Raw genomic sequence first — 25,966 nt, 5'->3', positions numbered from 1 at the left:
GGCCAGATGGATTCTTTTCTGGCTCCGGATCCATTTTCTGCTATCCCAGCCCCCCACACCTCTCCTGTGCCCTGATCCACCTGCTGAGAACAGCTCCATCCGTGCATTCTCTAACTCTGTAACAAGGCCCTATCAGACAGATCCTATCAAGAAAACCACAGCACCCCAAATAGAGAAACTGAGGGTTAGTAAAAGAATCTGTTCCCAAAGTTTGGGAAGGATGAAGGGAAACCAAGGATGGTGCTGCTTCCTGCGCAGGAAGGGTCAAGGAGAAGAAGCAGGGCTGGAGTCAGGGAGCACAGCTTTAGAAAGGGACTTTCTGGTGGCAAGTGAGGGTTCAGCACAGGGAGTCTGCAACCTGCAGAGACTTGGTGAGGAGGGAGTCCAGGAAATAATAATGCTGACCTCACTCTCTTCCTACATGTCCCAGGAGTGACTGGTCCTTCAGCCAAGGTCCCTGGACGAGAAGACAGATGTGTGGAGCAGACCTGCAGTGCTCTCACACTCCTAGCTGAGCCACAGAGCCACGTATGTGCTACCCTTAGCCCTTGTGACCATGAGACAGAAACAGATATTTGCTGTAATAATATGAGGTTGTTGGCTATACAGCATCACTTGGTAGAAACTCACGAAATCCCACCAGAAGCCCAAGGGTAAGATTGCCAAGCAGGACAGCCCTGAAAGTCAGCCTCTGTGGTCACGGAGCCGGGTTGTGGGGGGTGGAGGAGCGTGAGCCTGGAGGGGCACTTAAAAAGGCATCCAGCCCAAAGGTAAGTGGTCCCCATCTCTAGCTGTCTGCCCTGGGCAGACATCTCTACTACGGGCCAGAAGACTAGCCTGAGGCAGAGGGGACAGCTTGGTTCCAAGGTCACTGGGTGTCTTCCTGAACTGGCACCCCTCTCCTAGGGGAAATTCGTAATGGCTCCTCATTCTTCCTTGTATCTTCTGTGCTCAGCACTTGTCCATGGAGATGTATTAAAGATGTAGGCACTGAGTGTGCATAGAACTACTAATTTCTGTCACATTAGTTTCAGAGGATCATATTACACTAGACCCTCTGGATAATCTCTTACAATTAATTTGAAAGGTTTTTCCTCTCATTGTCAAAATGTTTGTTGAGCAGAGTGTGGTATGAGTGGACAACGTGCTACTCAGTTACTGTATGCGCTCTGTCTTGAGTCTGCAGCTGTTAGCTCTTATTCTTTGATTCCACAGGGACCAGGATTGCTGAAAGGTTGGACTTCTATTGTAGTAAACAATAGAACACAAAGTCTTGAGATCAGCCAGGGTAGAAAAATCTAAAGTTTAACCTTCAAGTGCTGTATCAGGAATCACTAATTCTCTCTTCCAATTTTCTCTTGACTTAAAGATCGTATTGGGTAATCTGGACCTGCACAGATGCTGACAGATTAAGTGGCAAAATTCACAGATGTGTCTGCCTCAAAAGACATTTTAGTAAATAAGAGCTGTGCCTGGAATTCCCCATTTTTCTGTTCCATTGGTCTATGAGTCTGTTTTTGTTTTGTTTTGTTTTGTTTAATGTGAGGTTATTTATTTGGGATTTTTCTTGTTTCTTGAGATAGGCCTGTAATGATATAAATTCCCCTCTTAAAACTGCTTTCGCTGCATCCCAAAAATTTTGGTAGGATGTATTTTCATTCTTATTTGTTTCTATGTATTTTTTGATCTCTCCTCTAATTTCTTTTTTGACCCGGTCGTTCTTTAAAAGAATGTTGTTTAATCTCCAGGTATTTGTGGTTGTTCCTGCTTTCTTTTTGCAGTTGATATCCAATTTCAAAGCCTTGTGATCAGAGAATATGCTTGGTATGACTTCAATCTTCTTAAATTTCCTGAGGTTAATTTTATGTCCCAATATATGGTCTATCTTTGAGAATGTTCCAGGTACACTAGAAAAAAATGTATAGTCTGATGTTTTAGAATGAAGAGCTCTATAAATGTCAATTTTGTTCATTTCAACTAACGTGTCATTTAGAACTGCTATTTCATTATTTATTTTCTGTTTGGATGATCTATCCATGGCTGTCAATGATGTATTTAGGTCCCCTAGTACAATTGTGTTTTGGTCAATTTCTCCCATTAGTTCTGTTAGTAGTTGCTTGGTATATTTCAGTGCTCCCTGATTGGGGGCATAAATATTGATGACTGTTATGTCTTCTTGTTGTGTAGTCCCCTTTACCTTTATGAAATGTCCATCTTTGTCTCTTGTCACCTTTTTCACCCTGAAGTCTGTTTCATCTGATATCAGTATAGCTACACATGATTTTCTCTGGATACCATTTGCTTGGAGTGTCAATTTCCACCCTTTCACTTTGAGTCTATGCTTGTCCTTGTAGCTGAGATGCGTCTCTTGGAGGCAGCATATGGTTGGGTTTAGTTTTTTGATCCAATCTGTGCCTTTTTATTGGTGAGTTCAGTGTATTTACATTTAGTGTGATTATTGATATGTGAGGATTTCCTATCATTCTATCTTAGGTTTCTGGTAACACTGTGTCTCCATTGTTTTTTTGCCTTTTTGTTGTTGTCTGTTATTTCTGTGTGGTGGTATTCTATGATGTTTCCCTCTGTTTCTTCTTTTATTACAGTATATATTTTTAGTTCTGGATTTTTTTTGAGTGGTTACCCTTAAGTTTATGTAAAAGAAAGTTTGATATTTAGAGTATTCCATTTTCTTCAGCACACTTACTTTCTCCATTCCCATATTCCAGTTCAGACCTTTACTCTCCCCCTTTTTATGTTTTGGTTGCCATAAATCATCCCTGTTCATGGTGGTTGAATAGGCTCCTTTAGTATTTCTTGTAGTGCAGGTCGTGTATTAGAAAATTCCCTCAGCTTCTCTATGTCTGGAAAGGTCTTTATTCCTCCTTCATATCTAAAGGATATATTTGCTGAGTATATTATTCTTGGCTCATAATTTCTCTCTTTCAATAGTTTGAATATTTGGTTCCACTCCCTCCTGGCTTATAGAGTTTCTGCTGAGAAATCTGATGATAATCTAATGGGCTTTCCTTTGTAGGTTACTGTCTTCTTTTTCCTGGCTGCCTTGAGGATTCTTTCTTTGTCATTGATTTTTGACAGCTTCAATACAATGTGCCTTGGAGAAGGCCTGTTAGGGTTGAGGTAATTAGGTGTTCTATTTACTTTTTGGATTCGAGGATCCAGTTCTTTCCACAAGTTTGGGAAGTTCTCATCGACGATTTGTTTGAATATATTCTCTGTTCCCTTCTCTCTTTCTTCTCCTTCTGGTATGTCCATTATTCTTATATTGCTCTTTTTGATGGAGTCAGAAAGTTCTTGTAGAGTTCTTTCATTTCTTTTAAGTCTCAAGTCTCTTTCTTCTTCCATCCGTGTCATTTCCAGGTTTCTGTCTTCGATGTCACTGATTCTTTCCTCCATCTGGTCAACTCTACTACCTAAGCTGGCTATTTCTTCTTAATTTCTTCTATTGAGTTCTTAATCTCCAGAAATTCTATTTGGTTCTTTTTTAAAATTTCAATCTCTTTCGTAAAATGTTCATGTTGTTATTTGATTGTGTTTCTGAGTTCATTAAACTGCCTTTCTGTGTTTTCTTGCATCGCATCTCGTTGAGTTTTTTCAGAACTGCAGTCTTGAATTCTCTGTCATTTAAGTCACTTATTTCCATATCTTTAATTCATTTTCCGGAGACTTTTCACTTTCTTTCTGAGCTGTCTTGTTGCCTTGGTTATTCATGGCAATTAATGATTTATTATTTCTCTTCCTAGACATCTACAGGAGTGGCTTCTGCAACAGGTTGATAGGAAGAGGTCTTTCTTTTGTTTTCGAGTACGTGTTTGTAGAATGTTTTATTTTCTCTCCAACTGCAGCCTTTTTTTCTCTCTCACACTGTAGTGTTATGTTTTCTCTGCACTATTCCAGCTTCTCACACAATGGGGGGATTCCCTGGAAGGCGGGCTTCTCCTCTGTTTACAGTTCGCCTGGGTCATAGGGTGCCACGTCCCTGTGGGGATGCGGAAAGCTTTTGAAGTTCCAAAGCTCTTCCTGCACCAGATTCAGAGCCGGTGTGTTTCAGCAGTTCTGTCTATGAGTCTGTTTTTAAGTCAGATCAGACTGTTCCTGATTGGAGTAGAAAAGAATGCATTCACCAAATCTTTGGCTGTATACCACTTGTTGGAGGCCTTATCCATCTCCTTTAGTAAGGATACCATGCCTGGTATTACGGTTGGGTAGTTCTAGTTAACATCAAGTCACTTTGTACTCTGAAGTGTAATAGATTCATCCACGTGGCTTTCTGAGGAACTTTACCCACAACCCCTTCACATTTGTACTTGTATTCAAAGTAGAAATATTTATTTCAATAAATATTTTCTGAGTGCATAAATGAATGGGGGGATGATCTTCTGAAGTCTTTTAATAAGACTTTTTACTTCCATGACCATTGCTTACTTTGAACCATGCACCAAACTAAACACCTTACATGTATTATCTCCTTTAATCCCACAATAACTCTATGAGGTAGATATTATTTATCCTCATTTTACGATTTTATAACTAATGTTTAGAGATGTTAAGTGACTTGCTGAGTCGGTTTTCATAACATCCAGAATTTGCTCTTTTGTTACCACTTCCACTGTTCTCCAAGTCACCATCACCTCTTACTGGGGTTACTGCTATAGCGTCTTCTTAGATCTCCCTGTTTCAACCCTCGTCCCCTACAGTCTATTCAGATCATGCCACTCCTCTTGCTTAAATTCCTGCCCTGGGTCCCCATATCCCTTTGAGTAAAAGCCAAGTCCTTTTATTGAGCCTAAAGCAGTGCTTATCGTGCCCCACTTAATTACCTATTATACCTACCATGTCTCCCTCAACTCTGCTCCTTGCTCATAATGGTCTTATTATTTCTCAAACATGCAGATGTGTCACTCTAGCCTTGTGGCCTTTGTCTCAGCTGTTTCCTTATACTGGAACACTCTTCCCCCAGATACCTGCATGACTAAACTCACCTCCTTAAATAATTTATTTAAATGACACCTTCTCAATGAGGTCTACCCTCACCTTCCTATGTTAAACTGCAACCCACCTGCTTTATCCCTCTGAGTCCCCAACCTCTCTTTCTCTACTCTTTGCTATTTCCATAGCACACATCATGTTCTGATATACTATATGTAATTTATTTATTTAAGTTTAGCAGGGTTCTTTTCTGTCTTCCCCACCTCCCCATGCTAGAATATAAGCTCCATGAGGGCTGGTAATTTTGTCTATGTCATTCACTGTAACCTAAATACTTAGGACAGAGCCTGGCACATAGCAGGTACTCAAAACAAATTTCCTGAATGAATGAGCTAAGTTACAGGGCAACAAGTTGGATCCCAGAGAGAAACCCAGATCTGACTGACAAAGCTGATATTCTCAAACAGATATACCACCTGGTGCCCTAGAGTAAGCATTATGGTCTATTTAGTCCACTGTCACTATGAACCACTTCCTGTCCCTTCTGTTTCCTGTCTTAGTCTGCTTTCACTGGTCTTAGCATTCCAGAGCTTTCCACCTTGCATGGTATGAAAAAGTTATAGACATGTGAACATATGATACTTTCAGACTCTGCAGAAGCCAGATCCCCCAGGGTCAGTCTGGATTGAAGTTGCCTTTTATGCTTACTCCAGGAAGCTGTCAAGTTTTATTACCTTCTATGTGTACTAAGTGAAAAAGTTTGGCAAGCACTGCTTTAAGCAATCATGTAGATAGTTTAACTTCTCTGATTATCTTATTGTTAAGCAAGAAAGGTACACAAAAGAGAAGTTAATAACTAAACTTGCTTTAAAGTCTCAGAGAGATGCTTTTAAAGGCTCAGAAAGATCAATATTCTTAGGTATGAAATGGCGTGAATATTTAATTACGTATGTTGCAAAAAATCAACAAAGCTAACATAATTCACATAATGTGGTATTGGCACAAAAATAGACAAATAGATCAGATTGGTGTTTTTCTTTCCTTTTTTTTGTAGCAAACTTCAAGTTTACAAAACATTTTTAATTTTTTGAGGAACTGCCATACTGTTTTCCACAGTGGCTGTGTGAATTTACAATCCCACCAACAGTGTACAAGGTTCCCTTTTCTCCACATCCTCACCAACATTTTTTATTTTTTGACTTTTTGATAATGCCATCCTAACAGGTGTGAGGTGATTGTTCATTATGGTTTTGATTTGATAATTAGTGAAATTGATCATTAGTGATGTTGAACACCTTTTCACGTACCTTTTGGCCATCTGTATATTTTCTTTGGAAAAATGTTTATTCAGGTCACTTGCCCATTTTCAAAATTAGTGTAGAGGAAAGACTATGCCATGACATGAATGCTCCTGAGTAATGCCAGACTTGCCAGCTAGATTGGGGGCAGAACAGAGATTGCTTGCCCTAAATTCTTTCAGAGATTGTCTGATCAACCCTCCTCTTTGCCCCACAGCCTGCTGGTTTGTTCTGGTTTCTGCAACAGGCCAAAGCTCTGGCTGGCACAAGCATGACAGGCATTTTCACCTTATCTGGGGTGGGTCATCAATACCCAGTACCTCTATCCATCCTGCCCTGCCCTATATAATCCTTTAGCACCTGCCCCTCATTGTGGAGGATATCCATTGCATCCCGTCACAACCCTGGATGCGCCTCATATATATGTTCCTTTAATAAACTCTTAATGTAATGATAGAGTTGTCAGCCTCTTCCTCTGGTCTCTCAGCCCTGGAAAATTTTCCCAACATTGGGTTTTTAGTTATTTTACTTTTTTTTGCTATTGACTTGTATGACATATTGGATACTTACATATCTTGGACATTAGACCCCTATTGGATATACGGTTTGCAAATATTTTCTTCCATTCCACAGGTTGCCATGTGACATTTTAAGTCTCTGGGGTTTTGTTCTGTTGATTGTTTCCTTTGCTGTGCTGAAACTTTTTAGTTTGATGAAGTTCTACTTATTGATTTTTGCTTTTGTAGCCTGTACTTTTGGTTTCAAATCCAAAAAAATCGTTGCCAAGACCGACCAATGTCAAGGAACTTTTCCTCTGTTTTCTTATAGGAGTTTTATAGTTTCAGGTCTTATGCTTTAAGTCTTTAATACATTTTGAGTTGATTTTTGTGTATAATGTAATACACACATCCAATTTCATTCTTTTGCATCTGGATATGCAGTTTTAGCAATATAATTTATGGAAGAGACTATCTTTTCCCCATTGTGTGTTCTTGGTGCCCTTATCAAAAATTAGTTGACCATATATGTTTGGGTTTGTTTCTGGGCCCTGTTTTCTGTTCCATTGGTCTATGAGTCTGTTTTTTTGTCAGCTGAGACTGTTCCTGACTGGAGTAGAAAAGAAAGCATTCACCAATTCTTTGGCTTTATACCACTTATTGGAGGCCTTATTCATCTGCTTTAGTAAGGACACCATGCCTGGCACAGCAGCTGTTATTAGGTTACTACTTGGTTGCACTTGTAGTAGTTACATCATCCTTCAGTATCTAGCCAGGTTCTGCAGGAGACCGACTGATAAATTAAATGGAGATATGATAGGGACAATTACTGATGTGTCCTCCAGGCCTTTAAAAGTGGCACTAATTTCCACTAGAGCCTGCTCCCTCGAGGATGAGATGCTGTGTTTTTTATAATTTAATCAATATCTTGGACAGGTGGGTTAGGGCAGTTTCAAAAGTTTTTACATCTTTTTCCTACTATTATAGCTCTTTCCTCTTAGGTCAAAGACCCAATGTGGGGGTTACTCCAAATGCCGAGCTTATAAATTCTAATTATGCCCTTGGGATATAGGGAAATAACAACGGGGTGGGTGAGTGAACCTACTAGTCCCCTCTATGAGCTGGACTTGATCGTAACTATTACTATTGCTCTATCAAAGGCCATAATAATATTATGTGTCTCTGGGTCTTTGGTTATCAATGTTACTCAGACCCTGTATCTGAGAGTTCCCAAAATGTTCAGGCATTCCTCTTTCTCCAGTGTATAGTCACCTGAATAAATGGTCATAAGAAAGAGCTTAAAAAAATCATCATAGTATATACTTGCTATCATGTTTCAGCATCCTTCCTCCTAGGTACCAGGCCACCTTTTCAGTTATTGGAGTCTAGATCTAAAACTTGGCCCAGGTCTAGGAACTGAGTAAAGCGAGAATTTTTGGAGCTACTGCCCTCAGCTCCCTTGTCTTCCATGCTTGCCCCCTCCCTTTTTTTTTTTTTTGCTTGCACAGCACTCTTGTTACGAGTGCCTGCCAGAATAGCTGCCTGTCTGTTTTTCTCATAGAGATGCCAAACTCCACGATCATTGCCACAACTTCCTGCCGATCAAGCTTTCTTGGCAGCCCCTGTGATTTTGCTGGCCATTATGATCAATGTGACTCCTTGGCTTTTGGTAGTTAAGCACTACCACGTGGTCTCTACTACCTCAGGGACGCCATCATCCCTATGGATATACGAGTAAAGGAGCCCAGCTTTGTGATTTTAGCTTCTATGGTCAACCCAGGCATGCAAAGAAGAGCTACCACTGAACTCCTTAACGATCCCGGTATCCTGACCAGTGCATTCCTAATAGCTCGGGAAATGACATGTTCTGAGCCCTTCCATGGAACATAACACTCTGAAGATCTTCTGGTTTTATATACTATATTCATTTCAGCATGCCTACTTCCTTCAGCCTCTTTCTTTACTCTGCTATCTTCTGGGAAACTGCATTAGCCATCATTCTTTCCAAGATTCTAAGAGTCACCCTGTCGGAGAGTTTGTCCTATCCCCTGGAATCCTTGAGAAGATGTTAAATCTCATATTCCAAGAAAGTGCTCTGAAGTCATTGAATTCTTGCTTATCCAGATTCACATTCCAGGCCCCTTGATCAAGCACCTTCAACATTCAATCCCAGGGTATTCCCCAGGCACCTGCTCACACATGCTAGCTAATTCTTGCAACTTGTTTGGTATATGATCTTTTCCCTGTCTGTAGGCTCAGCTTAACCCAACTGAGTTATGCTGAGATTTAGCCCTAGGACCAACCCAGTGACTAGGGGAAGACATGAAGCAACTTCTTAGAGGAAAATATGATCTTAAAGAATGAAAAGATGATACTCTCAGCAGAGAAATTGAAATCATTAAAAAGAAATGAAAATGGTAGAACTAACGTGCAATAACAAATTAAAAAAAAATCACTGGATTCGCTAATGAGATAATTGCTGATGGCAGAAGAAAGAGTGAACTTGAAGTCAGACTGAGAGAAATGATCCAATCTGAAGAATGGAAAAGAAAAAGATTAAAGAAAAATAAATAATCTCAGGGAGCTATGGGACAACATCAAATAAGCTAACATGTGTATGATTAGAGTCTTAGACAGAGACGAGAGAATGGGCAGGCAAAATCTTTTATGAAATAATGGCCCCAAATCTTAAATTTGAAATTTGACAAAAACATCAACATCTAAATACAAGAAGTTCAGCAAACTCCTTGCAGAATAAAATAGACATAAAAAGTGCACATATGGGGCTGGCCCGGTGGCTCAGGTGGTTGGAGCTCCGTGCTCCTAACACTGAAGGCTGCCGGTTCGATTCCCACATGGGCCAGCTGGGCTCTCAACCACAAGGTTGCTGGTTCGACTCCTGCAAGGGATGGTGGGCAGTGCCCCCTGCAACTAACAATGGCAACTGGACCTGGAGCTGAACTGTGCCCTCCACAACTAAGATTGAAAGGACAACAAGTTGAAGCTAAACAGCACACTCCACAATGATGATTGAAAGGACAACAACTTGACTTGGAAAAAAGTCCTGGAAGTACACACTGTTCCCCAATAAAGTCCTGTTCCCCTTCCCCAATAAAATCTTAAAAAACAAAAAAAGTGCACATATGTGCTGTACCTGCCCCTCCCACCTCTCTCTCTCTGTTTCTCTGTCTCTGTCTGTCTTTCTCTCTTCTCTCTTTCTCCTAGGCACATCATAAACTGCTAAAAACCAAAAGTAAAGAGAAAAGTCTTAAAGTGCCAGAGAAAAAAAGATACACTAACATATATGGAAACAATAATATGAAAAACAACGTGGTACAAAGACAATGGAATGAAATTTTTAAAATGCTGAAAAGAAAAAAACAAAATTCTGTCAACACAGGATTCTATAGCCATCACAAATATCCTTCATAAAAGAGGGTTTTGGGCCTTTACCTTATGCCATATAGAAAAATTAACTCAAAATGGATCAAATATCTAAATGTAAGAGCTAAAACTATAAAACTCTTAGAATAAAACATAGGGGAAAGTCTTCATCACTATTTGGTGATGACTCCAAAAGCAGAGCAATAAAAGGAAAAGTAGATATATTGAACTTCAACAAAACTATAAACCTTTGTGCATGGAAGGACACTCTCAAGGGAGTGTAAAGACAACCCACAGAATAGGAGAAAATATTTGCAAATCATATCCATAATATATGATATCCAGAATATATTCAAGGGCAAATTCAGAGAAACATAGAAGTATAATAGAGGTTGCCCGGGGCTGGAAGGCAGGGAAAATGGGAGTTATTGTTTAGTGGATACAGAGCTTTTGTTTGGCATGATGAAAAAGTTCGGGAAATGAATAGTAGTAATGGTTGTATAACATTGTAAATATACTTAACAGTACGGAATTATACACCTAAGATAGTTAAATGGTATATTGTATATTATGAATATTTAACCACAATATAACAAAGTTTAAACATCCTCAGATAAATGAAGGCCTCAAGAATTTATCATGCACTGTCCTTGAAGCTTTATCTGTATTACTTTACTTAATTCTCATACTAACTCTAGGAAGAATATAAAGTTTCTATTGTACAGATGAGGAAACAAAGTCTTAAAATAGTGACTTGCCTAAGATCAAAGAGCAGTAAGTGGATAAATAGTGATTTAAACCGAGGTCTGCATGTTTCTAAACACATGAACTATATTCTTTTTTTTAATTTATTTTTAATTTATTGGGGTGACAATTGTTAGTAAAATTACATAGATTTCAGGTGTGCAATTCTGTATCACATCATCCATAAATCACACTGTGTGTTCACCACCCAGAGTCAGCTCCCCTTCCATCACCATACATTTGATCCCCCTCACCCTCATCCCCCACCCCCCAACCCCCTTACGCTCTGGTAACCACCAAATTACGTCCCCCAGATTAATTTTCAAACCCCGTGGCCATCCTGTGGTCACCGACTGCCCTCCAATCCCCTCACCCTCCCCCCCACCCCCACCCCTCCCGCCTATCTAGCAACCCTCAGTTTTTCCTCATTGTCTCCCAAACTGTTTCTGATTAGTTCATTCACTTATTCTTTTCTTTAGAATCCGCAAATAAGTGAGATCATATGGTACTTATCTTTCTCTGTCTGACTTATTTCACTTAACATAATGTTCTCTAGATCCATCCATGTTGTTGCAAATGGTAAGATTTCTTTCTTCTTTATGGCTGCATAATACTCCATTGTATAAATGTACCACAGTTTCTTAATCCAGTCATTTACCGATGGGCATTTTGGTTGTTTCCATGTCTTAGCTATTGTGTATAGTGCTGCAATAAACATAGGAGTGCATAAAGATTTTTGAATTGAAGTTTTGGATTTCTCCGGATAGATACCTAGGAGTGGAATTACTGGATCATAAGGTAGTTCCATTTTCAGATTTTTGAGATACCTCCATACTGTTTTCCATAGCGGCTGCACCAGTCTGCAATCCCACCAACAGTGCACAAGCGTTCCCTTTTCTCCACATCCGCGCCAGCACTTGTTATTTGTTGATTTATTGATGATAGCCATTTTGACTGGGGTGAGGTGGTATCTCATTGTGGTTTTTATTTGCATTTCTCTGATGGTTAGTGAGGTTGAGCATTTCTTCATATGTCTGTTTGCCATCTGTATGTCCTTTTTAGAAAAATGTCTCTTCAAGTCCTCTGCCCATTTTTTAATTGGATCGTTTGTTTTTTTTGGAGTTGAGTTGAGTGAGTTTTCCATAGATTTGTGATATTAATCCCTTATCAGATATATCATTGGCCAATATCTTTTCCCATTCAGTAGGATCCCTTCTTGTTTTATTGATGGTTTCCTTTGCTGTGAAAAAACTTTTTAGTTTGATATAATCCCACATGTTTATTTTTTCTCTTAGTTCCCTCGAGCGAGGGTATATATCAGTAAAAATCTTACTCCGGGTAATGTCTGAGAAGTTTCTTCCTATATTTTCTTCTAGGTATTTTATGGTTTCAGATTTTACATTTAAGTCTTTAAGCCATTTTGAATTTATTTTTGTATATGGTGTAAGGAGGTGGTCCAACTTCATATTTTTGCATGTGTCTGTCCAGGTTTCCCAGCACCATTTATTGAATAGACTGTCATTACTCCATCGTACATTCTTGCTTCCATTGTCGTAGATTAAATGGCCATATAGGCGTGGATTTATTTCTGGACTCTCTATTCTGTTCCGTTGATCTATGTGTCTGTTTTTATGCCAGTACCATGCTGTTTTGATTACTGTAGCCTTGTAGTATAATTTGAAGTCAGGTATTGTTATACCTCCTACTTTGTTCTTATTTCTCAAGATTGCCTTTGCTATTCGGGGTCTTTTATGGTCCCATATAAATTTTAGGATTATATGTTCTATTTCTGTGAAAAACGACGTTGGCAGTTTGATAGGAATTGCATTGAATATGTATATTGCCTTAGGCAGTATGGACATTTTAACTATATTAATTCTTCCTATCCATGAACATGATATGTGTTTCCATCTATTTATATCTTCCTTCATTCCTTTCTTCAGTGTCTTATAATTTTCTGAGTATAGATCTTTTACTTCTTTGGTTAAATTTATTCCCAGGTATTTTATAGTCTTTGGAGCGATTGTAAATGGGATTGTTTTTTTAATTTCTCCTTCTGATGTTTTATTATTGGTATATACAAATGCAACTGATTTCTGAATATTAATTTTGTATCCTGCCACTTTACTAAATTCATCTATCAGCTCTAATAGCTTCTTGGTGGAGTCTTTAGGGTTCTCTATATATAGTATCATATCATCTGCATACAATGATAACTTTACTTCCTCCTTACCAATCTGGATGCCTTTTATTTCTTTTTCTTGTCTGATTGCTGTGGCAAGAACTTCCAGAACGATGTTGAATAGAAGCGGAGATAGTGGGCATCCTTGCCTTGTTCCTGATCTTAGGGGGAATGGTTTTAGCTTTTCCCCATTGAGTATGATGTTAGCTGTGGGTTTGTCATATATGGCCTTTATTATGTTGAGATAAGATCCTTCTATTTCCACTTTCTTAAGGGTTTTTATCATAAATGGCTGTTGGATTTTATCAAATGCTTTTTCTGCATCTATTGATATGATCATGTGATTTTTATTTATATTCTTTTTTTAAATTAGTTTATAAATTCCTAAAGACCATGATCACTTTACTTTTCTCTGTTTTTATAATATTTCTCTGTTGACTTCTAATCACCTCAATAGCCCATTGCACTCTTGGGCTATTAAATGTTAAGACAATTTATTTTTCTTAATAGAAACTTCAAATGTTCAGAATTTTCTGGGTAATATTTAAGTTATAGATGAAGAATTCACCATTTCATATCCAAAATTTGATTCTTTCCCCTTTTAAACCTTGTTTTATTTCAAAATGCAAATCTATTTTTTATTACAAATAACATACATGTTGATATTTTTAATGATTTTAAAAGAACAGACAAGTAAATAAAAGTGTCCTCATAATCTTATTCCCCAGAGATAACCCCCCAAAGCATCATTTGAATATTAGATCATTTCAACTGTGTTCAACTTTATATAGTTTTGTGAATTTTTTATATAAGTGTATAATTAAATTTTTTTTGTTTCAATCCCTCTGACTGAAACAAAAAATTACAAAGTTATTGCCTGAAGTTCACGAAATTAAGTAAGTGTAAAATTAAGTAATTTTCAAGGAGTCGTTTTGCCAGTTTTTAGCCTACTTCTAAGGTTATCACAGTTTAAAAACTTCACTGAGATTTTTGAGACACTTGTATTTCCAACTCAGTACTATAACTTCACCTTGTTTTTAAACCACAACATAGTTTCTTTGGAATCGATATGCCACAATACAAGTTATTTAACTTCTCTGAACCAGCCTTAGTTCTGTAATATAAAATGAGAATAACAAAAGTCCCTCTTAAATTGTTGTAGGGGTTAAACAAAATGATGTTTTTTAATGCTGGAGGGAGGAGGGTAGAGGCATGGATAAGACTTTGGGTGTAGTCAAGGGATCACCCTTCTAGCTACCCCTACCTTAAAAAGAGGTGCAGCAATTTGGAATGCTTTTGCCAAGCTAGGAGCCCATGCTCAGTCAGCAGATTCTGAAAGCATGAAAGCTTGTTTTAAGAACCTCTCATACCAGACTTAACTAGGTAAATCATAGGTCCCGATAGAATCCAGTAACCACTCAAGCTTCACTTGATCAACAGTTCAGAACTAAAGCTGACAAACCGAGCATCACTAAGGACAATAAATGCAGTGGATTGAAACATTGAATATGTCTAAAACTATGCATTCGTAATCATGCAAAAAAATCTTAGTAGTTCACCTTTGGAAGATGCTAGAAAACCAACAGATTATTTTGAAAATTTGTAAATAAAGAGCAAGCATTTATCCTGCCTTTGCAATACAGACTCTACTACTAGATGACTAAAAAGCAGATGAGGGAAAGTTTCTCTTGATATAATAGCTAACAAATAAATGAAGGATAAATGATAAAATTGGAGAACAGCATTTTGCATATCTAATGAATTAAGGATCTAAACATTGAGCATCAATGGCTGCTAACAACTCAAAGCAGTCATTATATGCCTCTTACTGCACAATACCATCTGTGAAGCAGTTCTCACTCTAAAAAATCAAACTTGATTCCGATTATCCCAACTACCAATTATTGGAGATTTAGAGGACAGAGATGCACACTTGAGTGATAAAGCTATAAATAAAAGCAAGGAAGTGATTACTGTAAAGTGATTACTGTAGAGTGGTTATTCTTAGTGAGGTGTGGGGGTTGTGTTTGGGAGAGAGCTCATGGGGAGCTTCTGGGATAGCTGGTAAGGTTCTATCTCCTTGGATGGGTGGTGGTTAAAGGAATGTTTGACTTAAAATAATTCATTAAATGGTATATTTGTTTTATGCCATTTTTCTGTGTATGTGTTAATTTACCAATAAAAACATTGAAAAAAACCATAAAGTCTGAAGGTTATGGCAGATTGAGATTTGCAGAGATACGAGGTTGGACAATTAAGTTTGCAAACTCATCCTAGAAACAGTGCTACATACCGCATTGCTGAATATCACTTTGGTCACCTTCGAAGTACTCCCCTTGGGAAGCTCTGTACCGATGCCACGTTTACTATTTGAAGGGTGCCTAGTCCACCCTTCAAAGCAATTTTGGAACTCTTTTTCTGGACTGGCCATCAGAGCTGTCATCGTATTACTTTTGATGTCCTGAATGTCATCAAAATGTCTTCCTTTCAATATTTCCTTTATCTTCTGGTAAAGAAAGGAGTAATTGGGGGCCAGATCAGATGATTAGGGAGGGTGATCCAATACTGTTATTTGTTTACTGGTTAAAAACTCCCTCACAGACAGTGCCGTGTGGGCTGGTGCATTGTCGTGAAGCAAGAGCCATGAATTATGAGCAAAAAGTTCAGGTCAGCTTTTTCACACAGCCTTTTCAGCACTTCCAAATAGTAAACTGGGTGAACTGTTTGTCCAGTTGGTATGAACTCATAATGAATAATCCCTCTGACACCCAAAAAGGTTAGCAACATTGTTGCAATAAATTCAGGAATTTAATTGTCAGACCTCTATTTCCTCTAGCAGAGTAGGGCCAAAAACCAGTTCCAAGAGGGCAGGTTGGAGAGAGTAGGAATAGGGTAAACAGAAGCATCATGTTTCAGGGTGTCTTCCAAGAAGAAAACAGCAGCTTCATTCACTTTTGGGAAATAACAGCCATGATCTCCAGCTCAGGCTCTGGGAGTTGGAAGAGGATCAAGTTATTCTGGGGACCTCTGGGCTAGAGGGTGCAGATGGTGAACTGCTCTTTCAAGGTGTTGAGGACTGTCAATCTAGTAAGGCTCTAGATTCCATCAATAGCCACATTCCAGCTGTGGAAACACTTTAACAGTTCCCCATAAAAGTTAAACATAGATTTGCTGTATGATCTGGCAATTCTACTGCTAAAGAATGGAAAACAGGTACTGAAACAAACACATGTACACACTGTTCACAGCATCACTATTCACAGAAGCCAATGGGTGGAAACCTGAACGTCCATCAACAGATGAATGGATAACCATATTGTGATGTTAACATACCATGGCATGCTGGTCAGCTATATAAAAGAAGTACTCATACATGCCACAATGCGGATGAATCTTGAAAACATTATGCTAAGTGAAAGCAGCCAGACACAAAGGGTCACATATTGAATGATTCCACTGTTATGAAATATCCAGAATAGGCAAATCCATAGAGAAAGCAAACTGATGGCTGAGAGGGATTGGGGGAATGAAGAGTGGGGGAGTAACTACTAAATGGGTGGGAAGTTTGCCTTTGGAATAATGAAAATGATTTGGGACCAGATAGAAGTGGTGGTTGTACAACAATGTGAATGTACTTCACATTGAAGTGTACACTTAAAAATGGTTAAGATGGTAAATTTCATGTCCCGTGTATTTAGCCACAACTTTTAAAAATTTCTTAAAATTTATAGTTTAACTTAATGTTACATGAATTTCACCTTAATAATAATAAAAAGTAACCGTATTGTTTCATTTACCTGACGTCCACTGAGTACCTCTCCTGTGCACATGAAAGAAAAATAGCTCCTGATTTCTGAATATTAATTTTGTATCCTGCTACTTTGTACACCTGAAACTAATATAAGAGTGAATGTCAATGGTCAACTGTAACTGAAAAAAAAAATAATTAAAAAATAAAGAAGGGAAAAAGAAAACTTGATATGAAAAAGTCGTGTCAAAAAAAAAAAAACAGGCCCCAGCCTATAAGGCGCTCATAATCCAGCCAGTAAGACAGAGGGAGTGCATATGAATCCCAGTGCATAAAGGTGGAAGTGCAAGAAATAAAACTTGTTATATTTTTATCTCGTTCAACCTAATTCTTATTTGAAGCTTTTAACTAGAGTGATTTCACCAAATTTGGGGTTCTCACCTCCTTTTTCCACATCTGTATCTAAATTCCTGGGATTTACCTAGTGCAAGGGATGCAGTGGGCCCAGTCAGGTCTTCAGTCTCTGCCTCCTAGATAACTTTTGAGGCATCCAGAAGCCCAACTGGCTTCTGGACCAGAAACACAGGTTCTGTGATAGTGTCGTGATAATAACAGGTTATCTTCTATAGTGCTTATTATGTGCCAGGCATTATCTAAACAGTTGCAAACATTATTTAAACAGCAATCCTTCAAAGTGGTACTCTTTACCCCAATTTTACAGATGAGGAAGTCAAAGGACATAGAACAAGGCACAAGGTCACACAGGCTGGCAAATGGTAGAGCTGGTACTGCAACCCAGGCAGTCTGGCTGCAGAGTCCACATGACCAGGAGGTACCCCATCCTATCCCTCATGCCCGCTGTGTGGCTCCCTCCAGGAGGCCAGCTCTCCCTGCTGTTTCCCTGACATACTCGGAATCTCAATAATCTCTCTGCCACCTCTACCTCTGGCCTCTTTTCTAGGTATGTGCTGTTTGCTGGCCAGGTACTCTGCCCAGATATTGGGGACAGAGCCACCTGTGCTCCAACTCGCATCGACTCCCTGCTCTTTTGCTCCTCTTGTCCCTGAGGAATCCTGTTTTAGTCTCTAGGGGGGGATTCCCTACCTCTGTTAATTTTGCTGTTTTCCCTAAACATTGTTTTGTTTTTGGACTTTGATTTTTAGAAACCAAATCAAGAAATAGACTCCTTAAAATGTGTGTGGGGAATGGCGTGGGAAGTGGCGGGGAGGATGGCAAGAAGGGAAGGGAGGAAGACATAGGGAAATAGCAAATGAAAGATAGAAGTTAATTAAAAATTAAAAAAGTATTCTGCCAGTGTCTTCTGGTTAAAGTTAGTGGATTGACCACCAAGTTTATGGTCTTCCTGAGTGCTCCTAATTTTTTCAGGGTGTCCTCAAGGATATTTTGTCTGTCCTCAGCCAAGCAGTAACAATGCTTTGTTGTCCTCCCGGGGGTCAATGGATGCGTATTTTTTGGTGCATGTGACTGCCACCTTCTCACTGATGTTCGTGTGGCTTTAGTTACTCTTCCTTTTTGTCACAGCAATGAGTACAACAGGAAATAGTTGCTGTTTGGGAAAAAGCTGGGAGACTGATGTGGTAAAGGGATTACAAAACGGCTTCTGTTTTCTTTCCGTGTACTTACATTACATTCTTTGCAATATGATATTGCGGTCACTCTCATAAAGAAGTGGAATCTCTGGAATCTGGGCTGGCCTATGACTTGTCCAAGAATCAGAATTGTCTGTACCTAGGTTCTAAGCCTAGGCCTCAAAGGCGTTACATACATCTGCGCGCTCTCTCTCTCTCTCTCTCTTTCTCTCTCTCGCTTCTCTGCCTTCACTGTGGGAACATGTTGAAGCAACCCTTTTGGAGGATGAGACACATGGTGCAGAGCCATTCTTTCCAGACAATTCACCCCAGATCAGCCAAAGACCAATCAACCACTCAATAGGAAAATGAGTCCCAGCTGTGAGAGAAGCACCACCAAAATCTGCAGAACCACCCTAACCACCGATGGAGTTGAAATAAATGGTTGTTTTGAGTCACAGAGTTTTGGGGTGGCTGGTTACAGAGCCTTATTGTAGCAATAGATAAGTGTTCCAACAGGGTTCTCTCAGTATCTTACAAGGTTCCTAGGTTGGGACATTATCTGTTTTTAAAACTCACCTTCGCCAGTACCTTGCTGCAAATTCCTTAACATACTGATTTGAGAGGTTAGAGCAACCCACCTTAGGGCAGGAGTATAGGAACCAATGCCCTGGGAGTCCCTTTGGTGCTGAGAGTGGGGGGCAACTTATCCATTTGAAATATTGCAAAACAGTGCCAGCCTTTTCTTAAAACCTCCAGACTTTAATAATTTATTTCTTTTCTTGTTCTTTTCTCTTTGGTCTGAGACTAGTAAAGTGGGATTGCTTGTTCCCTGCAGAAACACAAAAGTGGATGCTGGAATCACAGACCCTATTTTGAAAAACCACTTTATAACAGTCTATTGTCTTTATTTTCCCCACTAGATTGGACACTATTCAAGAGCCGAAATCATTCATCTGTGTCCCCAGCACTCAAAACAATGCCTGGCATAGAGAAAATAGTTAGTAAATGCTAAAAAAGATGAATGAATCAATGAATTAGGAGGGTCAAGACATTCAAATCACCTAAGAAAAGGTGTATAGAGGGGAGAGTGTGGGTATCTGAGTGCTGGATGTTGGGACTAGCTCACAAAGAGTAAACAGTGCGTACTCTCTGCCCCAACACAGGAAGAAATCTTGAGGCCCTTTGGCATTCTCCTTGGATGTCACAATAATAAACATATATTGCTAATGGATTAAGGATTCATACAGACATTTATTTAGATCAGATAAAATCCCTAAAGAACCTATAAAGTCCAAGAGGCTGTAGTACATTGAGATGATTTTAGGTGATTCCATGGGAGGATGTTTTTATTTTAATAGTTATGCTAATTAGTTTATTTTCATTCATTTTAGTAAAAAAAAATTCTAGGACATCAAAGTTATAAATTCATGACTATTGTTTTGAGAAAGGTCTCATCTATTTAAGTAAGAAAAAGATGAGATTAAAGAACAATATTACATCAATAATATCGATAGGGAATAAGGAAAAAATCATGAGAGTCACAAAGGAGGCTCAGCTACTCCCCAAAAGTTTGCAACAGAAGCAACTAAAATGTTAACTCTTCAATCTCATTAGTAATGCACATTTGAGGTGTAATGACTTGTGATACCATTGTAAACCTAACAGTGAAATCCACTGAGGCACTGGGCTCTAAGAAACTGGTGTGGATAATTCAGACTGGGAATAATAATAGTAGCTAACATTTGTTGAGTGGTTAGGATCTGCCAGGAATCATTTTAAGTGCTTTACAAGTATTAACTCATTTGATCCCCTATGAGGTATGTGTGTCACGTGTTGTTGAGTTGGCTTCGATTCCTGGTGACTATATGAATGAGTGATATCCAGTTTCCTGTCCTCACAGCCCTGCTCAGCTTCTGTAGACTCATGTTTACGGCTACTTTTATGGGGTCAATCCATCTAATACGTGGTCTTCCTCTTTTCCTGCTGCCTTCTATTTTTCCCAACATTATTGTCTTTTCCAAAAAAATCCTGCGTTCTCATGATGTGCCTGAAGTGGGACGGCTTCAGTTTTGTCATTTTGCCTCCAGTGATGTTTCAGGCTTAATTTGCTCTAGGATCCACCTGTTCATCTTTCTGCTCATCCATGGTATCTATAGAGCTCTTCTGCAATACCATATTTCAAATTAATCAATTTTGTTCCTATGAAGTAGTTAATTCCTTATGAGGTAGGTAATTATTGTTATGCCCATTTTACAGATGGGTCTACTGAGGCATGGAGAGGTTAGTAACTTGCCAATTATCTACCATTAGTATGTCACAGAGAACGCACTTTTTCCTGAACAAGTCTCACACCCCAGTCTGCTTATTTTGAATTAACACTGGATTTTGGTTTCTGGATGCTATAGCTTATTTGTTCTTAACTTCCCAGTTTTAGCACAATACCTGGTACTTGGTTAAAAAAAATGAAATAAAAAAATAAACGAATGATGGTAGTGGTTTGAATGACACTAAAATTTTCTCCACATATGGTTATTTTCCATCTAAAACCATAGGATCTAGGCAACTCAATCAAAGAACTGAATGAAGTCCTTTGTCAAAGGCTTCCCGCCTCCCATAGATTAGGCTATGATTACTGCTAGTACTGGGCAAACGCTCAACTCAGCTGCTTAGAAAATACAGCATAAGCTGAGGGTTTGAATTGACCAGATGAGTTAAAAAAGTCCACTTTTTCCACTGATGCCCTATGACCTTGTCAATATGACTACATCATTGCTGTCATAGTTCTCTTCTCACATCACCTCCCTTCATTAAGAATGCTCCCAAGACCAAAAAGAGCTTCTTCCAAACAGTCAGTTCTTCTGCCAAGTGGAAGTGTGTGGTTACTACAATGCTGCCTGGTAGACTTAAGAGAGAGGTGTAAAGGGGAGTAGGGATAATGACACTTAAGCCTGTCTTATGCATACCAGGTATAGCCTCCATGACTTCAGGGACCAAGGACCTTGGGTTGGGGCTCTTTGCTATGAAGTGAGGTGTTTTCTGCTTTCTAAGTTGTCTACTATCCTTGGCAGTTAGCCCACTGGTACATAAGTTAGGAACAAATATGAACTTTTGATCCTTTTAACAAGTGAATTCAAGCTCTTTGCACTACGGTCATACTTAGTAGAGCAGGATAACACCTTCATTCCACAACCTCCACCACTCATTTCTCCACCCTGCCTAAATTGTGAGTAAATTGCATTCCTTAAAGCAGACACATCATTTCCTGCTTTTATAATTTGCGGCTAAAACCTGGCAATTATTAAATCAATGTCATTCAGGAACAAATATGAACTTTCATCCCTTTGTCAGATAAAGACAAAGCTTTTTATACAGAGCTCAAGAATGTTGGTCATGTTAAGGCAGTGTTAATCTAAGGCTTTAGAAGAAAACAGAATTTCATAATTCATTGTATTGATTTCTACCCATGGGCCCTTTCCCGGAAATTACTCATTGATGGGCAAGGACAGAGAGAAAACAGAACAGATTTCTATTCTCTCTAATTTCATTTTTGTACTCATTCAGCTATTCATTTAACAGATGTTAACTACCTTTGATGCTCTATATTTAGCTGAGTCAACTGGGCCTGATTCTGAGCTGCACATTGGTTCAGTGGGCTCCCAGCACATGCTTTTCCTCAGGGTGATGGCAGAGGTGCAAAAGAGCAAGCCCAGCTACACAAATACATTTCTAGTTTCTGATGGTGTCAAGTCTGCTAACATGTCATTGGCCAAAGCAAATCATTCAGTCAAGCTCAAAATCAAGACAGGTAAGCACACTCTGTCTTTCATGGGAGGAATTGTAAAGTCACCTGGCAAAATGTATAGATACATAAAGGAATATAAATAATTGGGAACAATTACACAATCAATCACACTGACAAAAGACACAATGATATAGTTTCAAAAAGCCCAATGAACCCCAAGAAGTATAGAATACCTAAAAAGTCAAACTTAAGCAGGTCATAATAAAACTTTCGAATAACAGAACCCAAATGTTTTAAAACGTAGGTTTTATTATTATCCTGGTATGTTACGGCTAGCAGAGCAGGAGATGATTGCCATTAAAAAGATAGTTTGTTACTCAAAGTTCCCAAGAGGAGCGGGCATGCCGCGTCACATGAGGAAGCATCAGCGTCAGTCAGGAGGTGGAAAGAGCAAGGGGAAAACTTGGGCAAGTCTTTATTGTGGTTTCTGTAGGAAGGAATGTGCAAGATGGTGTGGTTTCCGTGGGAAGGAACGAGTCAGTTAGAATTGGGTAGTTTGAATAATTTCAGTGGCTCTAGAGTGTTGGATGTGGAGAGCAGGATGTAAGCTGACAAGGTCCTTGCAGCCTGCAAGGTCATCCAGGGAGGCCTCGCCTCAGCATCTTCCCCCAGAAAGAACAAGATAACACAATTATAGCCACAGGCATACAAACTCACATATTCACAGAACAGTATGTTCTAATACTTGCTTGTTTCACTAATACTAGCTTGTATAGGCAATTGTTCTAAGACTATAAAAACCATGTGAGAAATAAAAACTGCGCCACTGCTCTGCCATCCATGGACAGTGGACTTCCTGATCCCAATCTTCCTGTCTCTGTGTTTTTCTTAATCTCCCACCCTTCCCCCTCAGGCCTAGTGGTCCTGCCTGTGCTGGACGAGGCGGTTGGGACTGTCTCTATCTGCCTAGTATATAGGGTGATTAAAGCAGGGAGACAGTGGCGTGGTATTATGAGAGCCCAGGAGTATAGGCTCTGGATTAGTTGGTTTGCATATGGAACACACTCCTAGGCAAGTCATTTACTATCTCCAGGATTTGGTTAGCTTTTGGAGGTGCAGTCTCTCCAGCGTCAGCAAGGCCCCATATGTCAACATGTCAGAAATACAGAAGAGGGGGGAAAAAGATATGATTAATACACCAAGAGAATACCTTAAAAGCAGTCAGTGAATGAAGGCAGATTTCATTCAATGAGCAAATAAACTGACAGATGACTTATCAGCAGAAAGAAGTAAGAAGACAATATCTTTACTGGACAAAAAGAGAATAACCACCAACCTAAACACTCTATGTCTAGAGAAACTATTCTTCAGAAAGGAAGTTCAAATCAAGGTATTTTCAGACAAATGAAAACTGAGAACTTGTCACTGCTAAAGGAAATACTAAAGAGAGTTCTTCAGGCAGAAGAAAAAGGAAACCAGAAAGAAAAAAATTACTTAGAGGGCAAATAAATTATTAGAATGAATTTTGACTGTAAATAAACAACACTAATAAAGTTTTGTGGGATATATGTACTATAAATGTAAATATATGATTTAATATATTGTTAAAACACATGTAATCATTGGCACAAAAGGCAGGCGGTGGAGGGGGGAGCAAATGGATTTAAAGTGTCCTAAGGTCATTACTTTCTGCCAAAATTTATCTGTAAAATCAATGCAATCCCAACATAAAACTAAATAAGTTTTTTTGGGGAAAGAATAAGAAAAAATAATTATAAAATTTATATAAAAATACAAAGGGCCAAGACTAGCAAAACAATTTTAAGTCTATTAATGTGGAAAAAGTCAAACATATACAAAACTAGACAGAAAAATATAATGAACCTGTCACCCATCTTCAGCAAATATAAGGTCATAGTCAATATTGTTTTATTTACACCCCCACTCACTTTCCTTCTCTTTGAATTATTTTGAAACAAATCTCAGACATCACAGCACTTGAACTGTAAATATTTCATTATGTATCTAGAAAAGATAAAAAATTATTTAAAAACAACCACAAAAACATAATACCATTAAAATAAAATAAAAATAACTCCTAATGCTATCAAATTGTGTACCCTATTGCCAATGTCCAAATTTCCAGTTTTCTTCTAGATGTCATAAATATATGTATGTGTGTTTACAGTTTATTGTTTGCGTCATGATCCCAAAATGTAATTAATTGATACGTCTTGTGAATGTCTTTTAATCTACTTAATTTTTTCCTTACAATTTATCTTTTGAAAAGCCAAGGCAATCTTGAAAAAGAATAAAATTGGAAAAGTTACTTTAACAGATATTAAGATATACTATAAAGCTACAGTAACTACTGAGTGATGATAAAAGTGGGCCTGCAAAGCAGCAGGAAAAGTATGGTCTTCTAAATAAAGGTTGATGTGATAACTGCATACCCTTATGGAAAAAAAGAAAACATAACCCTTACAACATACTACATATAAAAATAAATTTCAGATGCTGTGTAAATCTAAATATGAAAGATAATACAATAAAGCTTCTGAAAGAAATTATAGAATAATGTTTTTGTAAGCTAGAGGTAGGGAAAAATTTATTAAGCAAGATTTAATAAGCCCCTCCAATGGCCTTTGCCGCCCAGGTCAGGAGCCCTCTCCATGCTCCCCTGCTCCCGGAAAGTTAAGTTTGAAGAGGGTGGAATGGGAAACGACGTGAAGAGGAGGATCCATCTGGAGCTGAGGAACCGACCTTGGCAGCTGTTAGAGAACTTGTCCTGGACAATTACAAGAGAAATGAGGGAAAAATTGAGGGCTTAATAGCTGCACTGGTAAACTTAAGAGTTCCTCAGTTTAATAAACGTAGATTGGATTTCAGTTTCAAATCTCCCCAAGCTACCTAAATGGAAAAATCTTGACCTCAATGACAGTAGAATCTATGGAGGGCTGAACATGTTGGCAGAAAAACTTCCAAATCTCACACATCTAAATAAACTGAAAAACATCTGCACCTTGGAACCTGGATCTGTTTAACTATGAGGTTACTAATCTGAATGACTACCAAGAGAACGTCTTTAAGCTCCTGCCCCAGCTGATCCACCTGGGTGGCTATGACTGAGACGACTGAGAATCCCCTGATTCAAATGCCGAGGTGGATGGTGTGGATGAAGAAGAGGATGATGAAGAAGGAGAAGACGAGGAGGAGGAAGATGGCAAGGAGGAAGAGTTTGATGACAAAGATGTAGAGGCAAAGAGGATGAAGGTGAAGTCAACGGGGAGGAAGAAGATTTTGGACATGATGGAGAAGTTGATGAAGATGAAGGCAATGAGGATGAGGATGAAGAGGAGGAAGAAAGCAGGAAAGGTGAATAGAGGAAGAGAGAAACAGATGATGGAGAAGATGACTAAGACCCCAAATAACTTGCAAAAAAAAAGAAAAAGAAGTGTTCAGTATTGGTTGGACTGCTCATATGGACTTGGTAGCTGTTTATTTAAAAAAACAAAACAAAACAAAAAAACCTTGCTGTGATACAAACCCCAGAACATCCACTCACCCAAAGAGCCAAAGAATAGTTCCTGTGACATTCCGCCTTCCTCTGTTTAGTCCCTCGTGAAAATCCACCACCAAGCTTGGGAACTTCACCCCAAGAAAATTGTAAGCATCGTTAGATTTTTGTGTAAGACTCTTGCTGTAGCATGGATAGCTCTGATTGGTGAGTCAACTATCTGTGGCTACCAGTTACACCAAGATTGTAACATTTTTCCTTTCTGTACAACAAAGAAGCTTTGCAAATAAAATGTTAATATTTAAAAAAAATATA

The 25,966-nt window shown here is 38.8% G+C and overlaps 1 pseudogene; it reads left to right on the top strand.

Annotated features, from left to right (window-relative positions):
• Positions 1 to 220: 220 nt before the first annotated feature.
• On the top strand, positions 221 to 25,553 carry LOC117031514 (acidic leucine-rich nuclear phosphoprotein 32 family member B-like; annotated as a pseudogene).
• Positions 25,554 to 25,966: the final 413 nt, after the last annotated feature.

Source organism: Rhinolophus ferrumequinum, chromosome 12, assembly GCF_004115265.2.
Source record: "Rhinolophus ferrumequinum isolate MPI-CBG mRhiFer1 chromosome 12, mRhiFer1_v1.p, whole genome shotgun sequence".
Taxonomy (NCBI): Eukaryota; Metazoa; Chordata; class Mammalia; order Chiroptera; family Rhinolophidae; genus Rhinolophus; species Rhinolophus ferrumequinum.
Note: the sequence above shows the minus strand (reverse complement) of the source record. Positions and strands in the feature narration are given on the sequence as shown.